Source organism: Tursiops truncatus, chromosome 1, assembly GCF_011762595.2.
Source record: "Tursiops truncatus isolate mTurTru1 chromosome 1, mTurTru1.mat.Y, whole genome shotgun sequence".
Classification (NCBI taxonomy): domain Eukaryota; kingdom Metazoa; phylum Chordata; class Mammalia; order Artiodactyla; family Delphinidae; genus Tursiops; species Tursiops truncatus.
Genome location: NC_047034.1, coordinates 150,213,523 through 150,234,551, shown reverse-complemented (window position 1 = coordinate 150,234,551; position 21,029 = coordinate 150,213,523). Strand labels below are relative to the sequence as shown.

The window sequence follows — 21,029 nt, the reverse complement described above, 5'->3', positions numbered from 1 at the left end:
CAGTTCTGCCGGCAGGGAGCACAAATCCCAAGCAAACAGAAACTCGTGATTTGGGTTTTATTTGGATTGACATTTTTGTTTACCTATGGCACAATTTCTATGAGGTTGGCTGGTTTTATTCTAAAGAGGGGCCCAAGCTGAGTTACCCAGGTGACTGGCTGTTGAAATCTCTCTTTTCTCCGTCTGCCCCGGCCCGTCCCGACTCCTCTTCTGGCCCTCCGAGCACTTCTCTGACTCTTTCACCCGAACCTTTTTTTTCCTGGATGCCTGTGCTCGTTCCTCAGGTTTTGGTCCTTAATCCCCTACTTGTCTCTCTCTACATTTCTCACCTTGTCTTACTAGCGGCTTCCACAGCTGCACACATCACCTGCCTTGTCCCCGGAACTCCCCAGCCCTGCCCTTCCAGCTGCCAACCTCTGGCTGGGCCATCCTGCTGGCCTCTCAAATTCGATATGCTTAGCACCAAACTCATCTTTTCTTCTCCTATGCTTCTGGTATCACCGTTCTTCTAAACCTTCAGGCTTGCAACATCAGAACTATCTCAAAACTGCCTCCACTCTCCTCTGCCCCCATGCTATCCATCCATCCACCCACCCCACCCATTCCCTCATTTGTTCAGCACCTGCTCACCAAGTACCAGTGCGTACCAGGCTGCTCTGGGCGCTGGGACAGTCACCATGCCTGTCTCTCCTCCCTCTGTGCATCCTCCAGGACAACCCCAGGCCCTGTTCCAGAAGTAGTCAGGCCCATAACTGCCAGTAATTTGCAGTGTGACCTTGGGCAAGTCACTTGCCATGTCTGAGCTTGGGTGTCCTCATCTGCTTTGGGAGAAGATTAAGCATCCCTACCTCAACTCTCCCCAGCCTGGCTGTGATGCCCGCAGGCGACATCCATCTGAAGAATATTCATGATCATCACCCCTAACAATGTTGTAGCTTCTTACAGACTGTGGCCTTAACCCCCTGCAGCTCCTAGCCTCCAGTCTGAGACAGAGACCCAGAAACTGCATTTTAAAGAAACACCCCAGGCAATTCTGTTGGAGCGGAGGGAGCTGTGGATCACACTTAGAGAAACTCTGGCTCGCAGGATAAAGTCCAAACTCCCTCACCACCCACCCAACCCCTGATCAGACCCTCACCCCACTGGTCTGTCCATTCATCACCCTGAACCCAGAACTGAGTCTGCTCTTCTCTTGCCATTTCCCCAGCACAGAAAGCCTTCCTGACCTCCTTCTCTCTGATAGTCTTTTTTCCATCCTGTGAGGTCCGACTCAAATGCCTTCTCCTTCTTCCAACTTGTCATCGGTATCCCGACAAATCCACGCACTCTCGTTTCCTGCCTAGGTTGCTGGCTGGCTTTTCACCAGCTCACATCCTAGCTTCCTAACCAGCCCGTAAGCTCCCTGAGGGCAACCGTCTTCTCGCAGATCTTTGTGTTTGATCACAAACACTGAGCATCTACAAAGACCAAAACATGCACTGCAGTGTCATAGGAGGATGGTAGAATTCCTGCCTGGGGGTGCTCTCTAACAGTAAAGACAGAGTAGAAGGAAAGATAGGGGACCACAGAATCCCAGAGCAAAGTCTCCTAATGCCATGGGGGAGGGGCACACAGGAGGCAGAGGAGGAAAGTCCAGAAAGAATGCGCAAAGGATTGAAGTGTGAGGAGTTCCCCGGGAGCCTGGGAGGAGGAGAAGAGGGATGGAGATGATGGGAACGGCTGGACTAAGAATGCTGAGCTAAGGAGTTGGACTCGACTCTAGGTCAGAGTTTGGCAAGTCCAGCCCACTGCCTGTTTTTATCCATGAAGTTTTACTGGAAGACAGGCACGCCAGTTCTTCTACACACTGTCCATGGCCGCTTTCCCGTAGCAACAATGGAGGTGAGTAGCTGCAAGAGACTGCATGGCTGGCAAAGCTTAGAAGATTTACACCTGGCCATTTCGAAAGAAAGTTTCGTGGATCCTGGCCACAGGCTTTGACAGCTCTGGGTGGATTTTAAGGAAGAGACAGTACGGTCAGATGGGTGCTTTTTCTATTATTTTGGGCCAACATAGGGATGGGCTGGAGCAGACAAGCCGGCAGGAAGGGAAGGTGGCTGGGAGGCTGCTATAACTAACTGTCCAGGTGGGGGATGGACATCACAATTGCTGCTGTGGATTAAGAGATTTATTAAGAGTTGCTGTGTGACCGCCTCGGGCTAAGCCCTTCACACATACTCCCTGATTTAATCTGCACAGCCACTGCAGGTAGTGTTGTTATCCCCATTTTACAGATGAGGCACAGAGAGGTGAAGCAGCTTGCCCAAGGTCACACAGCTGGTAAGCAGCAGAGGCGGGACGCAAAGTGCCAAGCTCAAGGTGTCCGGGGTCGAGCCTGTTTGCTTGTTGACGGATCCCTTCAAGCTTCTCTGAGAATTCACAGAACACAAGTCCTCTGCAGGAGAAAATCTACCCTGAGTCGAGCCAGGCAGGAAGTGGGAGGCAGGCATGTGGCTATTTTGGAAAAGCGACACGAAAAACCACGAAACTTCCTACCTGTCCTGTTTTGCTCCCATCTGTCCTCGGAAACAAGGCTGCCCCTCTCTTAGATGAAAAGGTGTTTCTCGCCACACAGTGGCTCTGCCGCTGGTGGTGGGGGAAGCACTAAGCTTAGCACACGTCTGCTATTTCTAAAGGGCTATAGAAACAAACAGGGCTATGTAAATAAGAAAAAAATGAGGTCACCCTTTTAAAATCTAACACTGTTCTTTTTCTATGGGGTGAGCAGCAAAACCTCAGAAAGAACTTGTGCTTTTTTATCCCCGAGAGGCCTTCTCCAGCCCACAGCCTCCCGAAGCCACCAGCCTGCCCCTCCCTTCCTTGCACCCTCCGAGGGGAAGGCAGGGGGCCTGGGAGCCAGGACTCCTGGGTTTTACTCCTGGCTGTGTGGGCTTTGCCTCGAATGCCCAAAGCCACTGCCCAACACCAGTCACCACCTCCTTAGGGCCTTGACATCTGTCCCCATCCAGGTCACTCACAAGCACTGCACACGCTCACGTGCACTCCTCCTGCATAAACCAGCTTGGCATGCTGACCCAGAGGACCCCTCGGCCATCCCTCTTCCTCTCCCCTGACCAGATCTGCTGAGTGGCCTCAGAGGTCCTTGGCATGATGATTAGAAGCGATTTGTAAGAGCCTTCCACACTCTCCCCCCACCATGTCTATGAGCATATTTTAACCTTCTGGACCTCTTCTTCCAAGCCCATGGCTGGAAGTTATTAGAGCAGCTCCGGAGAGCTGTGTTTAAGTCACCAACAGCTGTTAGGAGACACCTCCAGCTTTGGCAGGAGCTCCTGGGGCTTCTCTGTGTTTCCCAAGTACTTTTCCCACTACTGACCACCCCCCTGCTCCCTGCCCCGTGACCCTCTCCACCATGGACAGCATCCCCTCACTTCTCTCCTCCACCCTCTTTCACTACCTACTCCTCTGCCTCCCAACCCCAACTCTCAGCATCCTTAGCTCCTCCGTTATCCTTCAGCACAGAAACAAGAACCACTAATATTTGCCGAAGAGGCGGTTTGCAAACTGTGCTCTGCAGAGGTGTTTCAGAGGTTCTTCAAATGTCGTGTGAGAATTTTATTCTAAAAATATAGTCTGACGCCTATTAAAACTGTTACGGAAAACGGACCCGAACTTCCCAACATGTTCTACGGCACGCTGTAACACGGAGTCGAGCCAACGGGGGCGGCCGGCTGCACGTGGTTTGTACAGACCTTGGACTAAGGCCTGGGTGGATCCTGAACTTCAGTATTGAGATGTGTCTTCAACTAGAAAGACTGGAGCTTCTAACTGGGTATCTTTAGGTTGTTGTTTTAAAAATTCAGGACTATACACGCTTCTGTAAACCACACGAACAAGTACATGCTAAAGCTTTCAGTGATACGAGAATGGATTATCATGAAGATGTCATAAATGATTGTGTGCTTCCTGAGTGCTGTAATAAGAAGGAATCCAAGAAAATGTTTGACACCGTTAGTGATGCAAACCAGAATTCCCTTCTCCTCCTCCCTAGATGTCTACATAACATTGAACTGAAGATCATCCTGGGCCGCAAGTTCAGCTATGAGAAATCTGTTACCAATTCACATGGTCTCATTTAGAATTTTCTTAATATCGTGGAACCGAGCCAAACAAAACAAAAATGACGAAGCAATCCTGGATGTTACAGCTGATATTCCGATACAATGATCGTCTAGAACAGAGATCGGCAAACTGCTTCTACACAGGGCCAAATAGTAAATCTTTTTGGCTTTGTGGGACAGACAGTCTCTGTCACAACTACTCAACTCTGCCATTAGAGTGGGAAAGCGGCCATAAATAACGTTGAAACGAATGGCATAGCGGTGTTCCAATAAAATTTCATTTACAAAAATCAGGCGGCAGCCTGGGTTAGGCCCACGGGCTGCAGTTTGCTGACGCTTGATCTAGACCCTGAGCTTTCAATGTTTTTATGCATCGAAGCTGAGTCATTGCTCTGTTAATGGATTCTCATAATAAATAGGTGTTAACATTTTCAACTTAGAAAATAAATGTGTGTTAATAAACTACCACTTTAACTTCGCATTCCATGCAGGATTTGACTTTTTCAAATGGTTTCTAAAACTATAAATGTTTGAAAACTACTAGCAGAAAGCTTTGCTACTAAAAAAATGCTTTCACAGGCATCTTCAAATTAGATTCATCTTCCAATCGCTTATTCAAAAATTACCTTAACTCTGGAGAGAGCCCCAGTCCAGGCCTGTACTAAAGGCGAGGGGCCATGACTCCACAACTCCTTGCTCTGAAATAATTCCAACATACCCGTTCCCAAGCCTCAAATGGTATTAATGGGCCCCCCCGGCACGGGGGATTCTGCAAGGCCGCGGAAGACCGGCACGCGGCCAGCTCCTACCTGGCACCCCTGCCTGCCTGGGCCCGAGCCCTCCACCTCATTCAGATGCCATATATTCCAGCCTCCCCACTGGTGGCTGGGGCAGCTGTGCCAGCAGTGGGCCCTGAGTGCCTGGACACTCCAGAAGCACTGAGTCAGCACCCCATTAATCACGTATGCTTGGATTCCCCAGAGGGAGCATGGGAAGGGGTGGGGACCAGAGTTCTCGCTGGAACTGACAGCTCATTTCCCTCTGGGCCGGTCCCATCCCCTACAGATGCTTCCATGCAGCTGCCAGGGCCCCCGTGGACAAAAAGGAGAGTTTGAGAGGGAAGTAGGGAAAGACAAGCGCCAGGTCTGGGGAGGATTCCCCCATCTGTATTCCCCATGACAGTGTCCCCATTTCTCTGCTTGCAACCCTCAGAAGTTTCTACTTCCAGCATAGTTCAAGTATCAACTGCACACCTAGCTGAATAAATTCAGACCCTGCCCTGAGACCGCTAGGGGAGGAGACCACGTACAGCTAACTGTGATACGTGCACAAGGAGACAAATGCTAAATCGAGGTACAACGAGGTATCCCAGGATGCCGAGGAAGGGGGAGCCATTCGTTTGTATTATGGTGCTACTGATTTCTATTAAAAGGTAGGTACTCTTGGGGGAGAAGTCCTCCTTGAAGCTGTTACTGCCTTTCTTTCGGAAGCCTCTTGGTGGAGAAGAAAGTACTGGGTCTTTTGTAGCCAGAGGTTCTGCTCTTTACTAGCTGTGTGACTGTCTTTAAATTACTGGACCTCTCTGTTCTCAGTTTCCTGTACAAAAGAGGCAACAGAACCAGCCTCACTGTGGTTTCTGCAGGACTCAGTCTTGTCTGCAAAGCGCCAGGCCCCATGTGCAGCATCAGCCCTTAACTTCACCCTGACTCTCTCTTAGGGACTCATGTACCGGGACCAGATGGCACAGTAGGGCAGACGTGTCACAGGGCTGCAGTGAGGAGGGTGGAGTGGTGGTCGACCTGCCTGCATGAGTCAGAGGGCTGCTTATGTTGGGGAGCCCTTGCTAGGTGTCTGGCAACATCCCAGGGCCTCACCTGTATCTCGCCAGCAGCCCTGTAAGGCAAGAGCCATGACTCTCCCATTTTCCAAGGAAGAAAGACGAGGCAGAGAGTCTAAGCAATCTGCCTCCCAAAGCAGTAAAGGCTGGAACTGGAATTTGAACTTGGGAAGATCCACAGCCTCCACTACTAGGTACCCCATCAAACATGCCCTGAAACCGAGGCTCAGATGCCCAGTCATCCTTCATCAGAGTCCAGGGGGTGATTCCTCCACCTCCTCTGGAGAACCCTGATCACGGCCTGGGTCTAGGGGGGTCCACGTGGTACGGCAGAGCTGTGGGCAGAGGCCCAGCCCCAGCCACCGGACCGTTCAGACAGCTACAGAGATGCTGTCTCTGAGGGCTACCTGAGTCCCCGTCCTCCCCCCTGTAAGTGAGAACACTTCTGTTTGGAGGAAGGGAATGAGCGCTGCTCACAGCACACCAGGCTGGGAAGCACCCGCTGGGACTCGCGGCTGAGCCCACAGACCCAAACACAGGACAAGCATCTCCAGAGGCCCCAGAAAGAGGCCCCAGAGCACCCAAACCTTGGCTGCATCAGAATAAAAACACAGATGCCTGTGTCCCCACCTCCAGACAACATGCCTGGGTGGGCCAAGAAGTCCATTTTGTTTTAACGGAGGCGCTCTCCCCCTCCCTCTCCTTCTCCCTGGGTGATTCTGATGCACTCCACAGCCACACGAAACATCCAAAGACATATTCCTGACCCAAAGAGCTTCTAACACCACACACCTAACCTGAATCACAGCCTGAACTTCTAACCTGAAACCACAACTCATACCTGAAGAGCTAAAAACAAATCAAATGGGCATATATATAGCCATGCTGGGGCCCTCTCCCAGGGCCATTCAGGCAGTCTCTCTGGAGATGGGACCCTGCTAGTGGAATGTTTAAAAACTCCAGGTGATTCTAATATGCAGCTCGGGCTGAGAACCCAACATCCTTTCATTTCTTCATACCCGGGAGGGCCCTGAAAGATGTTGCTCTGTCTTCAATACCCACTGTGATGTTTTAACTAGGGAGGGGGTGGCAGGGCCTCTTTAGGCAAGAGCCATCCTGGGAGGCAGAGGTGGGGCACAGAGAAGTGGGTGGAGTTGGCCAGCAGGACAGATGGTGGGGGTGGCACGTAGGGAGGCCGTGGTTCCTTAAGCGGTGGTGTTGCCAAGGACAGAATGGAAACTGAGGGACTGGGGAGACAGGACTGCATTTTGGGGGAGACAGTGTGGGGCAGTGAAAGAGTGTTGGCCCTCAAGGTTTCTACCCCTGACCAAGGAAGTCCCGAGGACGTCCAACCTTCACAGAGGCTCGAGCAAGGCAATCATCGTCACCATCACCGTCCATTTGAAAGAGGAAGGGCTCTAGCAAGCTCGGGCAAGAAAGACCACATGGGGCTTCCCTGGTGGCGCAGTGGTTGAGAGTCCGCCTGCCGAGGCAGGGGACCGGGTTCGTGTCCCGGTCCGGGAAGATCCCACATGCCGCGGAGCGGCTGGGCCCGTGAGCCATGGCCGCCGAGCCTGCGCGTCCAGAGCCTGTGCTCCGCAACGGGAGGGGCCGCAACGGTGAGAGGCCCACGTACCACAAAAAAAAAAAAAACAAAAACAAAACCAAAAAACAACAACGGAAACAGAAAGACCCCATGGAGTGCCCAGCAAGCATGTTCACTGGCCGCCCGTTTCCTACCTGTGCTGAAGCCACCACTTCCGATGACCGAAACTAAAACGCTGCTCTCTTTGAAAACCAGCGTTCATGTCCACTCCTGCAGCAGCTGCCTCCTCTCACGCTCTGCTCTTCCCTCTGGAAGGGAGAGCTCTCCTGGCCAGTGTCACTTGAGGCTCCTCCATGAACTAGTTTGAGGCTGCCGGGTTCGTACCCCGAATCCTGCAGGGGACGGTGGAAAAACATGGTCAAAGAGTTTGGTCAACTTCTTCAGACATAGAACAGTGTCCGCCTGGTCCCAGGAGCCCAGGCCCCAACTCCTCCCAGGCTGCTTGTCTTGGTTCCAGGCCAGAGCCCCGTGATCCCTGGGGAGACGGTGTGGCGTGGTGGCCCTGGCGCCTACCATATTCTACCTTGTACCTGGCACCTAACTTCTCTAAGCCGCTATTTTTTCACCAGTAAGTAGGCAGAATTCTAAGACGGCACTTAGGTTTCCTGTCCCCCCTGGTGTATGCATCACGCATAATCCTTAGGCCTGTGAATATCATGGATTTTACTCTCACAGTTAGGTTCTGTTATAGGGTGCACTTGACCTTAAAATAGGGAGATCATTCCCTGGCTTGACCTAATTGAGAAAGTCCTTTAAAAGCAGATTTCTCTCTGGTTGGTCACAGAAGAGGAAGTCATAGGGCTTAGAATCAAGGGGAGGATTTGACATATGCACTTGCTGACTTGCAGGTGGAGGGGGCCGTGTGGAAAGGACCTGAGGGCAGCCTCTTGGAGCTGAGGGCAACCCCCTGCTGACTCCCTGCAACCACCTAGGCCCTGGATTCCAGCAATCGAATGAGCCTGGAAAAGCGGCATTTCCCCCGAGCCTCCAGATGAGAACTCAGCCTACGGATACCTTGATTTCAGCCCTGAGCAGAGAACCCAGCCACTCCGTGCCCGACTTCAGACCTACAGGACTGTGAGCTAACAAAGGAGGGTTGTTTGAAGCCGCGGTGTTGGGAGTAATTTGTTCCACGGCAAGAGAAAAGCCAAGACAACCTGCAAAACTGACCCCTATTGGGGCCTGGGTGAGAATTAAACGCAATAATAGACATAAGTGCGCATTGCATTCCCCAAACCGTGAAACAAAACAGAGCATTCAGGGCCAAGGGAGGCAACAACGTTTACCGCACCAGTTTTTAATAATCAACTTATCAGGCTGTGGTAAGACTCAAACAAGAAAATACAGAGGAACACGTTTCATGATCTAGAAAGCCTGAGCTGTTCTAGTCGAATCTAGCATGGCATGTCACATCCACGCTGCTGCCTTGAGCTGTACTCTGGTATGTCTGCTGGAGGTGGTGTGGAGTGGTGGCTGAGAACAGGGCACCTAAGGCCGGGATGCCTGGGTTCCAGCCTGGGCCTTCTCCTCATTACCTCTGCTTTGGAATGTTGCTGAGCCTTGCTGTGCCTGATGACGGGGGCTAAGAATGGCAAGTACCTCCCAGGGTTTTAACGATTCAGTACATGTAAAGGGCCCAGACCCATGCCTGGCACGTGGTTCAGCCCATGTCATACTATGGATACCATTCCAGTGCATCTAGTGATCTAGGTCTGGGGTAACCTGCACGCAGGCCTGGGGCACTGTCACCTTCCTTCTCTTGGGCACCATGCTTTATATTGACACAGTCTTGGAAAAGTTAACGTTTTGGCAACTACATCCTACTGCTGATTCCTACAAATGCACAGCTAACCAAAGCCCCTCTGCTGTCCCCTCCCTGCTATACCTGCTGCTCTCAAATCCAGCCAGCCCCGTCCCACACCCCAGGGCAGCCTCGCACCACCACACAGCGGAATGGTTGAACTTGCTCTGTGGCTCCTGTCTATGATTTCCCAATTCTGTTGTCCAAGGCACCCAAACTTTTCACCACTCCATGTTCTTCCATCATCTCCAGATCTGACCTCATGCCCTCCAACAGATCTCAAATTATTAATAAAAACAGCTGGCTCTATCCCTCCGAGTATAGAAACACCAATGTCTCAGAACATGTTATTCTATAAACACGGTCCACAATTTCCCACCTCTGAGCCTTTGCTCACATGCTACTCCCCTCCCCCCCATAACCATGTCTACCTGGCCACATCCTACCCATCCTTCCTCAGGAGGCTCAGCCAGCTCCCGCCAAACTGGACTTAAGTCCTGCTTCCCCAGAATGCCCAGAGCACATCTGCTGGCCTCTCAGGGTAAGTAACAGCAGCCCCTGTGCGCAGAGACTCCAGGAGTCTTAAAGCCTCAGTAGACAGCCTACACCTGGGGCAGGTTGGTCTGACTCATCCCCCCACCCCTAGAGCCAGGCATGGTGTGTCACACACAGCACAGAACAATTCTCTTTAGAACCTAATTCGGCCGTTCATTCATTTAACAGATGTGCGTTCAGTGCCTACTTGGGGCCAGGCTGGGTAGTAGGTCCTGGAGATAGAAGACAGCAAAAATTTATTCCCTCCCTTCAAGGGGATCACAGTTGGGGTAGGGATGGGTGAGGGGCAAGACATCAAAGGAATGTATTACAGCATCGCTGGATTTAAGCTGCTACATGGTGAAGGCATAAAGAAAAGAGCAGTCACTTCTGAGGGTGTCTGAATGTGTGAGAAAGAGAGAGGGCATCTCAAACAAAGGAAGCAGTGTAAATAGACAGGAGATCCCAAACTGACCGAAGGTTCGAGAAATTGCACACGGTCCATATGGCTGGAGGTAACGGGCAGTGATAGCTCATGAGGGAAGAGCTGGGCAGGGAAAGAACTTGGTATAGGGCTTCCCTGGTGGCACAGTGGTGAAGAGTCCACCTGCCAACGCAGGGGACACGGGTTCGAGCCCTGGTCCGGGAAGATCCCACATGCCGCAGAGCAACTAAGCTCACGCACCACGACTACTGAGCCTGAGCTCTAGAGCCCGCGAGCCACAACTACTGAGCCTGCGTGCCACAACTACTGAAGCCCGCGTGCCTAGAGCCCGTGCTCTGCAACAAGAGAAGCCACCGCAATGAGAAGCCTGCGCACCGCAACGAAGAGTAGCCCCCGCTCGCCACAACTAGAGAAAGCCCGTGCGCAGCAATGAAGACCCAACGCAGCCAAAAATAAATAAATGAAAATAAATAAATCTATTTTAAAAAGTATATAAAAAAGAATTTGGTATATGAGATAGTCTGGACTTGATCTTGTAGGGGAGTGAGGTCACCAAACCGTTTTAATCAGTGAGGTAATGTGGTCAGGCCCAGGGGTGTGGCCAGAGGAGAAGATGGGATGAGGTGGGAGGAGTGAGCCACGGCTCTCCTCTCTTTCATTCAGCGTAACCTAAATGCCACTCCAGCCTCTGGTGGCAGGTGGGAGAGCCCGGTGGACACACCTGCACTGGGGTCACCAGGAATGTGACACACACTTGAGGTTCTGTATGGCAAATTGCGCCCCTCTGTCTACCTCTTCTCCCCCAGACACCACTGAAATGAAAAGAGAAATGTACAAGTAAGAACAGATCCATAGTAGCACCAGCTGGCCAGCAAGTCGGAGGAAAAGCAGACAAGTGGGAGGGACAGAGAGTGTAATCAGAGCTCAGCCAGCCTCACCCAACATGGGCAAGGGAGAGGCCCACCTGCCAAACGCCCAGGAAACTCACACAGAGGCAGCAGAGTTGCAGCAGAGCAGGAGGGATGGAATTCCTGATATCCAAGGATAATGAGTGAATCCTTCAGGTGCCAGAGAGACCAAAGTGGGGGTGGGGGGTGGGGGACAGAAACCACCTGCCCACACACCTTACAGTCTTCATGAGGATTACTTAGTGCTTCCACGAGACTCTAGCCCTGGCAGCTGGCTTGACTGTTCATTACTGAAACATGCTGAGGGCTCCGTAAGCTCTTTGAATCCCCTGCCTTGCCTCAGAATTCCTCCTCACTGTTTCTACCCGTCTGTGACTGCTGTACTGTATTTCTTACACAATCCTAGTCAACCCCCATGCTGACATACCCATTTTAAAGACTTCCAATCCTCAACAAATCCTGACCTTGCCTCGCTCCTCCAGATACACCAAGGCTCCACGGAGGTGAAGTTCCCCCTTACCCAGTGAGCAATAAACTCAGCTTCCTCTCTGACAGTCTCTATACAAATTCTGAGAATCAGATTGACTTTGCACTTGACATCTGCATCATTAACTGCTAGAGGGCAACAAAGCCGAGACTACAGAGCTCTGAGGAAAAACGGTTAAAGCCCTGAGATCCCTTACTCAGCCGAGTCTCAAAGCCAAACAGAGAAGCACTAAAAATAGGACGCCACCCACTTATCGTTTCTTAAAAAAAATTACTCCAGGAATTACTCCAACAAAATAAAGACTGTATCAGAATAAGTAATTCAAGAAAGGTCAAGACAGGATACACAGGAAACAATGATGAACACTAAGAGTACAAAAACGCACAGTCAAATCTAAACAAATGTTGATAATAATGGTCTCATCTTGTTGGAAATTAGATACCATTTAATTCTTGACATCGACAGAGAAGTATGGGTTTTATTTTTTATTTAAGGGTAACCATTTCTGAAGAAAAATAAGATACAGACCTTTTAAAACACTGTGGGGGGGAGCAAAGAAATTCAATTATTCAGCAAGAGTTAGGAAAGGGAAAAGAAAACAAGAAAGGAAAAAGTATAACAAACAAAAGACATAAAGTAAGACAATGAAAGTAAGACCAAACATATCATAAATGCAAGAATGTGAGTAAATGAAATTACTCTAGGACAGATTAGATTGGGGAAAAAAAATCCAGCCATAGGCTGTTTGGAAGTAACACACAAATTGATAAAGGTTGAAATCAAAGAAATGGCAAAGAGACATCAATAGGCAAAATGCTAACAAATAGAATGCAGGAAAGTCAATATTAATATCAGTCAAAATGCAAAACTGTTAGAATAAATGGGGCATTTTATATTGCCAATGCGTCTGTTTCTCCAAGGAGAGACAAAAATCATGAACCTTTACCGTCACCCTGGACAACAGAACCATAAAGTATATGAAATAACACATTCTTAGGACAAGAAGAAGGCAAAACAAACCAAAAACCCAGGAAACATCTTGAGATCTTGAGCTCATTACTCAAAATTTGATGGTACATGTAACCTTATATAAGAAAAATACAGAGGATTTGAAGATAGTAAGCTTAACTTCATTTATATTCAAGAAACAAAACACCTTTATCTCAAATGTCTTTGTAGTAGACAACAAGAAAATCTCAAATTCCAACATGGATATCACAGGCTCAGTTCTCAATACAATAGAATTGGAAACTAACAAGGAGGAGAGAAATAAACAACCCCCCCCCCCCCAAAAAAAAAGAAACTGTGCACAGGACAATTTAAAAATGCTTTTCTGAATAAACTTGAGTCAAAGAGGACAGCAAAACTGAAACTGTAGAATATTTATAAATGTACAACATTGAGAATCCTACTTTAAAAACCTGTGGAATATAACCAAAGCTGCATTTAGAGGAAAATACAAACCTTAAATGCTTTTATGATAAAAGAAGAAAGATTGAAACTAAATGAATTAAGCATCTAACCTAAGAAGCTGAAAAAGAATAAAATAAACCAGAAAAATCTAGAAGGAGGAAATGAATAAAATTGAAAACAAAAATGAATGAATGAGAAAAGTACAGCAACCACAGCAAAAGAAATTAGTTCTCTGAGACAACAACACGGACAAACCACTGGCTAATCTGACTAGCAGTGAATAGCAAAATCACAAATAAGCATTAAGAAAGGCATTGTAATCATGTGTATTAACACTGTTTTAAATTTAAGAGAATGTGATACATAACTTGATGTCAGTGAATCTGAAAATTGATGATTTTCTAGAAAATCATAAATTGTAAAACTAAAGAAGAGGGGGAAAATCTGAATAGATCAATAACAAAAGAAGAAACAGAAAAGGCTACCAAACATAGAATTCCAAATTAGTGAGAAAGAATGGATTACTTAAAGAGAGCTGTGACAACTGGCTGGTTGTATATTCATTTGACAAATATTTACTAAGTGCCTACTATATGTTAGGCACTAGTCTGGGCACTGGATATGCAGCAATGAACAAAACAGAAAGGGTCTCTGCCTTTGTAGAGCTGAGGGTCAAGCCAGGGGAGATGATCAGGAAACAAACATGCAGGTATAATAAATGGCATGACAATAAAATGGGATACAGAGTGAGGGAGGGTGTAGAATTCTATTTTAAATAGAGTACATGTACCACACTTACAACAAAATTTATTCTGATTAAAGATATAAACAAAACATATAAGCAAATCCATGAAAACACCAAAACTATTAGAATATTTACATAATTTAGTGTTGGAAAGTAATGTTCAAAGCCTGAAGTAGATCTCAGTGCTCTTAAAGGAGAAGATTAATAAAACTGACTACATAAAAAAATTAAGCACTACATACAACAAAGACCCCATTAGCAGTTACAAAGCAAATGACAGACTAGATATGAATATCTGCAACATATATAAAACAGGGTCAATATCTATAATACGTAAAAAGCACCCACAAAACAATAAGAAAAGACGCACAGCTAATGAAATGGAGAGGGGAAATAAACAGATCATTACTCAAGAAATTAAAATGTGTAATAAAGATGCAAAGATGCTTGACCTCATTAATAATTAAAGGCTGTATGCTAAAAGTCAATGTCACCTTTTCCCCCGATTTGACTGGCAAAGAAGAAAATGACTGCTAACCATCCAGTGTTGAAGAGAAGGATTTACCAAAATGTATGTTGACCCAGCAGCTTCACAAATGCACACACACAAATACACACACATCTTACACAACATATGCACAGATGCACACACACAATGGCTGCAGCATTATTTTTATCCGTGAATATGGCAACACCCTTAATACCCATCAGCAGGGAATTGGCCTAATAAGTAAATGATGATAAATCCACTCAATGGTATAATAATGGGACAATAACTTTTCTTAATTAAAAATATATACTCCTACCAATAATAGAGATTTGTTGTGACTTTATCTGTGTGTTGAATACTGGGTTCAACACTTCTCATGGTGACCTCCCTTACTTTTCACAGCCTGCTCGATGGGAGGCACTATTGCTGGTCCCATTTTCCACATGAGACTTAGTGAGGCGAAGAGACCTGACACGTGGTGAACCTTGGTTCCTGTCTGACTCCGGAGCCTACACACTTACACACTTAGCTGCTATACACACTTCCCCTCAATGGGACGGTGTGAAAAAAGGGGAAAAGCAACATCACAGACACACACATATGTGTGTAGCTTTTAATGCCACAAAGGACCTGCAGGATTAAGTAGTCACATCCTAGGGGTGGGACTGTGCAGTGAGTGGGGTTCAGAGCAGGCCTTCTCTTCTTTATACATTTCTATACTGTTCTTCTTCTTCTTCTTTTTTTTTTTTTTACAATAAGCATGTATCACTTTTAGAACTTAAAAATTTCAATTTTAAAATGATATAAAACTGTCTTCTTTTTAGAAAGCAGCTGAATATGGAAGGCCTACTAGAGCAAGAGGGGCCCATCTGCAAGGTGACATCCACCCAGGGCAGGAAGGACCAGGGCCAGCTCCTCTGCAGGCCCCACCCAAAACCACAAGGAGGGAGGCCTGTCCTCTCCCCTCCCCACCCTCCTTGTGGAACCAAAGCATCACAGCACGGCCTCCACTGGCAGGTGGAGGGTGCCTCACATCCGGCCTGGGCACTGGGGGTTGGTATCACTGCAGGGGAAGTTCAGCTGATGAAGGGTTAAAGAAAACCCCCGATGCCTGCAGGGGCCAGCCTCACTGGGTAACAACACAGTGGCTTTCTAAGGGCTGGCAGGGGAGCTTGGGGGCTTGGGTTTCCAGCAAGGGGCCTCACACCCTGATCCCAGAGAAAGTAGACAAGGCCCGCTCTGAGGCCACGGCTGCGCTCCTGACACACAGACTGTCCCTCCACTGTGAATGGGACATCTGCAGATGGGGTTGGCACACGGATAAGCTGAGTCTGATCTGCTTGGGGCAGGGAATTGTGGGACGGATCTTTCTAATTTTTATTTTTATTTCTGTTACGGTGGCCTGTAAACCAATAAGAAAACACAAAAATCTAAGACACCGGGACTCACATGGCAGAATCACATGGAATAATCTCGGGGGATCATGTGGGGCTACTTAGCAATTGGGAGGGGAAATGGGGAGAATTACTGCCTCATTTACCTAACACCAGGGAAGCAGCACAGGAAAGCACAGAGAGACAGCCCTGATATCACAGGAACTTGGTTTCAGACCCTGGTTTCACCCATTAATAGCTGTGTGGCCTCAGCTAAATTACTTAACCTCTCTGAGCCTCTTTCCTCATGAGTAAAAAGTGAAGAACATCACCCCTCCCTGGGTTTGTTGTGAGGACTGGATGAGACAATGTGTGTGAGAGATGTAGCGTGGACCCAGCATACAAAAGGCACTCAATTAATGCCTGTGCTCTTCTTCAGTTACAGTGGGAGACCATCCAAGTCGTCCTCCCTCCATCCACTTCTCCTCTTTCTGGATCCTGTTTTGGGGTTGGCTCTGCAAGGTTTCCTGCCTCCTTCCCTGTGGTAGGCTTCGGGCTCTCCCTTTCCTGGGATGCGCTCCTTTGCTTCTCGTTTCTGCATTTCGGTCTGAGAACACTGCCACAAGCACTGGACAGCTCACGGGCTGCTTCTGGATCCTTCCTGGTTCCTCGCCCCATTCTCCAGACAAGAAGCTGCTCTCTCCCGTGGAGTAGTGAGTGAGGTGTCCCAAACAAGAAAGATGAGCAGAAAGAGAGGCAGTGGAGCTCAGAGCCTTTGATATGGACAGGACATATTTTGAGAAGACCTGGGAAATGTTTTCCAGTAAAAGCAGAGTTTTTAAAAATAGGGGATGGTGATATATTTCCATTTGTATTGAGGACAGAAAAAGAGGAACTTCAAGAGCAGAGTAATGGATTCCGTTTAGTGATAGGCAAGAATATCCGGTCCCACAAACTCTATATGGGGATTAGCAGGAGAAACATCCACGGTTTTAAGACACTGCAGGGAAGCGGGGAGGAAGGCCCTGAATGCACATAGAGGGCACCTAGCCCAGGAGTCTAAGAGAATAAAGGGTGGCAGGAAGAGAAAGTGCAGATGAAGCCCCAGGGCCTGCACGTGAGGTTGAGATGCCGACAGCTGCCAGGGGTAGAAGGGTAGAGGAGTTGTTTCCTGCCATACCAGGCCACACCTAGTGATGGCCCTCTCTCACCGGAAATCTCCTGCAGCCGGGTGCAATAAACAGCCCACTGGACTGGTCCATCTTTGAGGTCCGGCTGCATCCAGCCACCTTGGACAAGACACTCCCTGTCACTGGGCTAGACCCCAGGGTGCAAAGGTGAAGAAGGGCTGGCCCCTGCCACAGGGTGTTCTCGATCAAGTAGGGAAGACGGGCCAGAAAATCAGTGGTTACCTCCCTTCCTCCCAAGGATCTCCAAACTTGGGCTATTTCCCCACAAGAAGGCTCAGCACATCTCCCCAGTTTGTAGAGGCAGAAGGGAGGGGTAGGGAAGGAAACCCACATTTGTTGAGTGCCTACCATGTGCCAGTGTTGTCCTTCTATTATCTCACTGTCACCCTGATGCTACCATCTGACAGCTGAGGAAACAGAGAGATGTGGACAGCCTTGCACAGCAGAAGGAGAGCCCCAGGCTTCAGTGTTAGATAAAACCAGGCACCACTGGTCTCTGTTGCTGTGTGGCTTCAGGCAAGTCACTTAACACTTCAAGTCTCAGTCTTCTCATCTCTAAAATGGGAGCAACAGTGCAGAGCTTGGGTCGGTGTAAGAATTAAATAATACAGAGTCAACTTTCCAAAAAATGGCCTTCTCCTCTTCCTCTTTTGGTTATTTTTGATCTTTTAGCTTTACTTATATTTACAATGATTTTGTGTGCTAAAATAAGAAGATTTCAGATCCCATAACAAGACTAATGCAACTTATTGACAGGGAGGGCACGGGGGAAAAAAAAGCAGGTTGAAGCCCTGGGAGACACTGGGGACTGCAAAACCTCAACCACTGGTCCGCAGAGGGGAGGGGCCCCAATCAAGGCCTCCGGAGGAGACTGAGAACCAGGGTGTGTGTTTGGAGGAAGAATTGCTTTCTGCACCCCCATGGCTACCTCCTTAGCTAAGAGGGGAAGCCTGATGACCCCGGGCCCTCCAGGTATCCAGCCAAGCTTCTGGTCTAGATCGCCACCTGTCCAGTGCTGTTGGCTTCCTCCCCCACCTCAGAGCCTCAGGCAGATAGAAAAGGCTGTGCCAAAGGAAACTGTTTGCTACAGAGCCCTCTGGGTCTGCTCTGCTGTTCTTCCTTTTTTTGGACTTTGTAGCTGTTTGAGTGGGTACCTTTTTCCATAGAAAGTTTCCATTGCATCAGTTATTTACATTGTCACCTCCTATATGTAGGCTGTTTTGAATCGGTGAACCAATCAGGCCCAGAGGGGCCCCCACAGCTTATTGGGGTGAAGAGCACCAGGGTCAGCCCTCAGAGCCAGACAGCCCCACCATTCCGGGGGGGTCTGACAGGTGGGAGAAACCATTCCAACCCTGGCAGGGCCACCTTTCATCTGCTCCGTCCCCTTGGCAAGCCATTTCTAGGGTGGAAGTTAAGAGGACAGGCCCCTGGGTTCGAATCTCTGCCTCTTCCACTTCCTAGCTGTGTGACCTGCCTAGGCAGGTTATTTACCTAACATCTCTGGTCGCGGTAAACTAATTTGTAAAATGGGAATAACAGTAGCACCCGCATGGCTGGACTTGGGGAGACTCAGTTCATCCACGTAAAGTGCTTAGAACAGTGCCTGGCCTAAAGCCTCAATAAACGTCAATAAATATGGATAGAGTCCTCTTTTTCCGTCACCCTTGCTAAGACCTCAGTAGTCATCCCCTCCTCTGGACCAGTACATAGCAGCGTCTGAAAGGTCACCCTCTCCACTAGGCCAGATAAACTGACACTCAGCTCTCACCACGCCCCTCCCTGTACCAAATTCTTCAGTGGTTCTTCCTGGAGAGTAAAGTCTACACTTGAGATCTCCTCTATTAATAGCCAGGCTGCCCCTGACATCAATGCTCCCCTACAGAACACCTGCTCCTGCCAAACTACCATGCTCACAGTTGGCCTGCTTCTGTGCAGTTTTGCCTGTCTGGAATGCTCTTCTCCATTTCACTGTGGCCAAATCCAACCGCATCCACCCATGTGAGCCCAGCTCATATGCCACCTCCTCCATGAAGCCCACCATGCCCTCCCCTCTCTGGCCAGAAATGAGCTCTCATTTATAGCACGTGGTCTCTTTATTGTGGCCTTTCCCTTTACTCCCCTGTGTATGTGGAACATAATACTTATGCAAATGTTTGTCAGCATCACAGACAAGCCACATGACCTTTGAGGACAGGACTAGGATGTGTGTGACACATCTCTGTATCACTCACAGAGCTTTGAGCGTAATTCATGACAATGAACGAGGGGATAAACTCTGAGTTCTTTCAGTTCACCACCCCTGAGTGTAGGTGTGTGGGTGAAGATGAGTCAACAGCCCCAGAGCATCCACATGTTCTCAGCTCTCCTTGAGGGAACCAGCAGATGGGGTGTCAGTCAGGACCTCAGGGGGCTCACAGCCCCAGACCAGCCCTGGCTCTATTGCTGTCCCAGGTGAGCAGCCCACCACCCAGGATGGAACCCTGAACCTCAGCACAGGGGCCTTGCAAAGCATCCAAGGTGTGGCTGAGAAGTCCAGGAGCTGCGGCTGACTGCTCCCTTTCCTGCACCCCCTACATTCCATATGTCCCCAGGTTCTCAGGGAATTGGCTCCGTAAGAGTCTCTGAAGCCCCTGGACTCCTGTCCACCCACTGCCACGGGGCCCACTCTCCCCACCGCGCAGAGCGATGTTTCTGCATCCCAGAGGAAGCAAGTACCACGGTGCGCCACAACCACTTCCAGTGCTTGCTGACCGCCCTTAGAAATCCAGGTTCCTTAAGTGGGTATCAGAGCCTCTTCCCCATACGGCCACCGTGACCTTCCAGATTCACCCATCACCTGACACTCTTCCTTACTCCTTGCTCTTCAGCTACCTAATACCTGGACACGCCACCTTCTTCCCAGGTTCCAAACCCTTCTTCAGGAAGATCCTCCCTCCCCTCTCTGCCAGGTGAACTCCCACCCATCCTTTGAAAGCTCGGCCCTGGTAGTTCCTCCTTCTCCCCCAGTCCCTCCACTGTCCAGGGACCGGGCTGGAACCCCCTTCTCTCTTGCTCCTGACCCTCCAGCCAGAGCTCTGCTGCAACACCGACCCCACCACACTGTGATAGTTATCTTCCTGTGTGTCCGTCTTCCCCACAGACGGCGAGCGCCTTTGGGGCAAGAACAACGTGTACCGTCTGTGTACCTCCGGTGCTTGTTAGCACAGCGCTTGGCATGCGGAGTGAATGAGTGATGAGTAACAGCCAGTAAACACACCCCCACTGGCCTGCCTTCCAGGGTGTTGCCCCTGACATCACCACATTCAGGAACTCACTTTCCAGGACAAGCAACATGTCACTCTGCCAAACCAGCAGGTCCGTGGTCCCCAACATTGCCCTTTGTGCAGCAACCTAGGACCCCAAACAGCCTGAGGCTTACCTTTGTGGTGGCTGCACATCCTGGGAACCTGGAGATGGGCTGAGGCTTCGGGCGGTTCCAGGAGGAGGGGAATCTGAAGGGCGTTCCACCTCTGGCCACTCGGAACCAAGACCTTCCATGCTGTTGCCTCCCTCCTGCCCACCCTGCTCACCCCCTGTCCAGACTGTGCCCACCTTCCTATCCTTTTACTCTCACCGGGGTCACCCTCCTGTTTCCCTGACAGGTTGTCTCTACCTACTGTTCCTTAAATAGCTAAATTCCCAGAATATGGGGCAGGGTGTGGGGTGGCACAGGAAGTGGGCAGGACCCCAACTCTGCCATTAACCAGCCATGTGACCGAAGACAAATCATGTTCTCCTCTAGCTCTCAGTTTCCCCTTCTGTCAAACCAGAGACTAGAACAAGCGCATCTCTAAGGACCCCTTCTCTTTAAACTCCCTGCCGAGGAGTTGATTTATTTATCAGTCAGAATAATCCTTCCTTATTTAAAAAAAAACAAACAGAGTACCACGTGTCTTTCTCTGTTCCTCCTGAAAGCCAGGATGGATCTCTCACTCAGGAAATACGTTAGATGGCCTTTTTTCTTTTTTTTTCAAGAATTTAAATCTTTATAATTAAGTTTTCAACTTATTGCAACTCTACAATGCATTCTTTTTTTT

The 21,029-nt window shown here is 49.1% G+C and overlaps 1 protein-coding gene across 2 annotated transcripts in view; it reads right to left on the bottom strand.

The window, feature by feature from the left end:
• HIVEP3 (HIVEP zinc finger 3) overlaps window positions 1-21,029 on the bottom strand; it is a 134,153-nt gene that overhangs the window by 95,361 nt on the left and 17,763 nt on the right. For both annotated transcript variants that reach the window (XM_033836930.2, XM_033836925.2), the window contains exon 2: window positions 7,699-7,896. The gene's annotated coding sequence lies outside the window, so the exon portion shown is untranslated. The remainder of the gene's footprint in view (window positions 1-7,698; window positions 7,897-21,029) is intronic.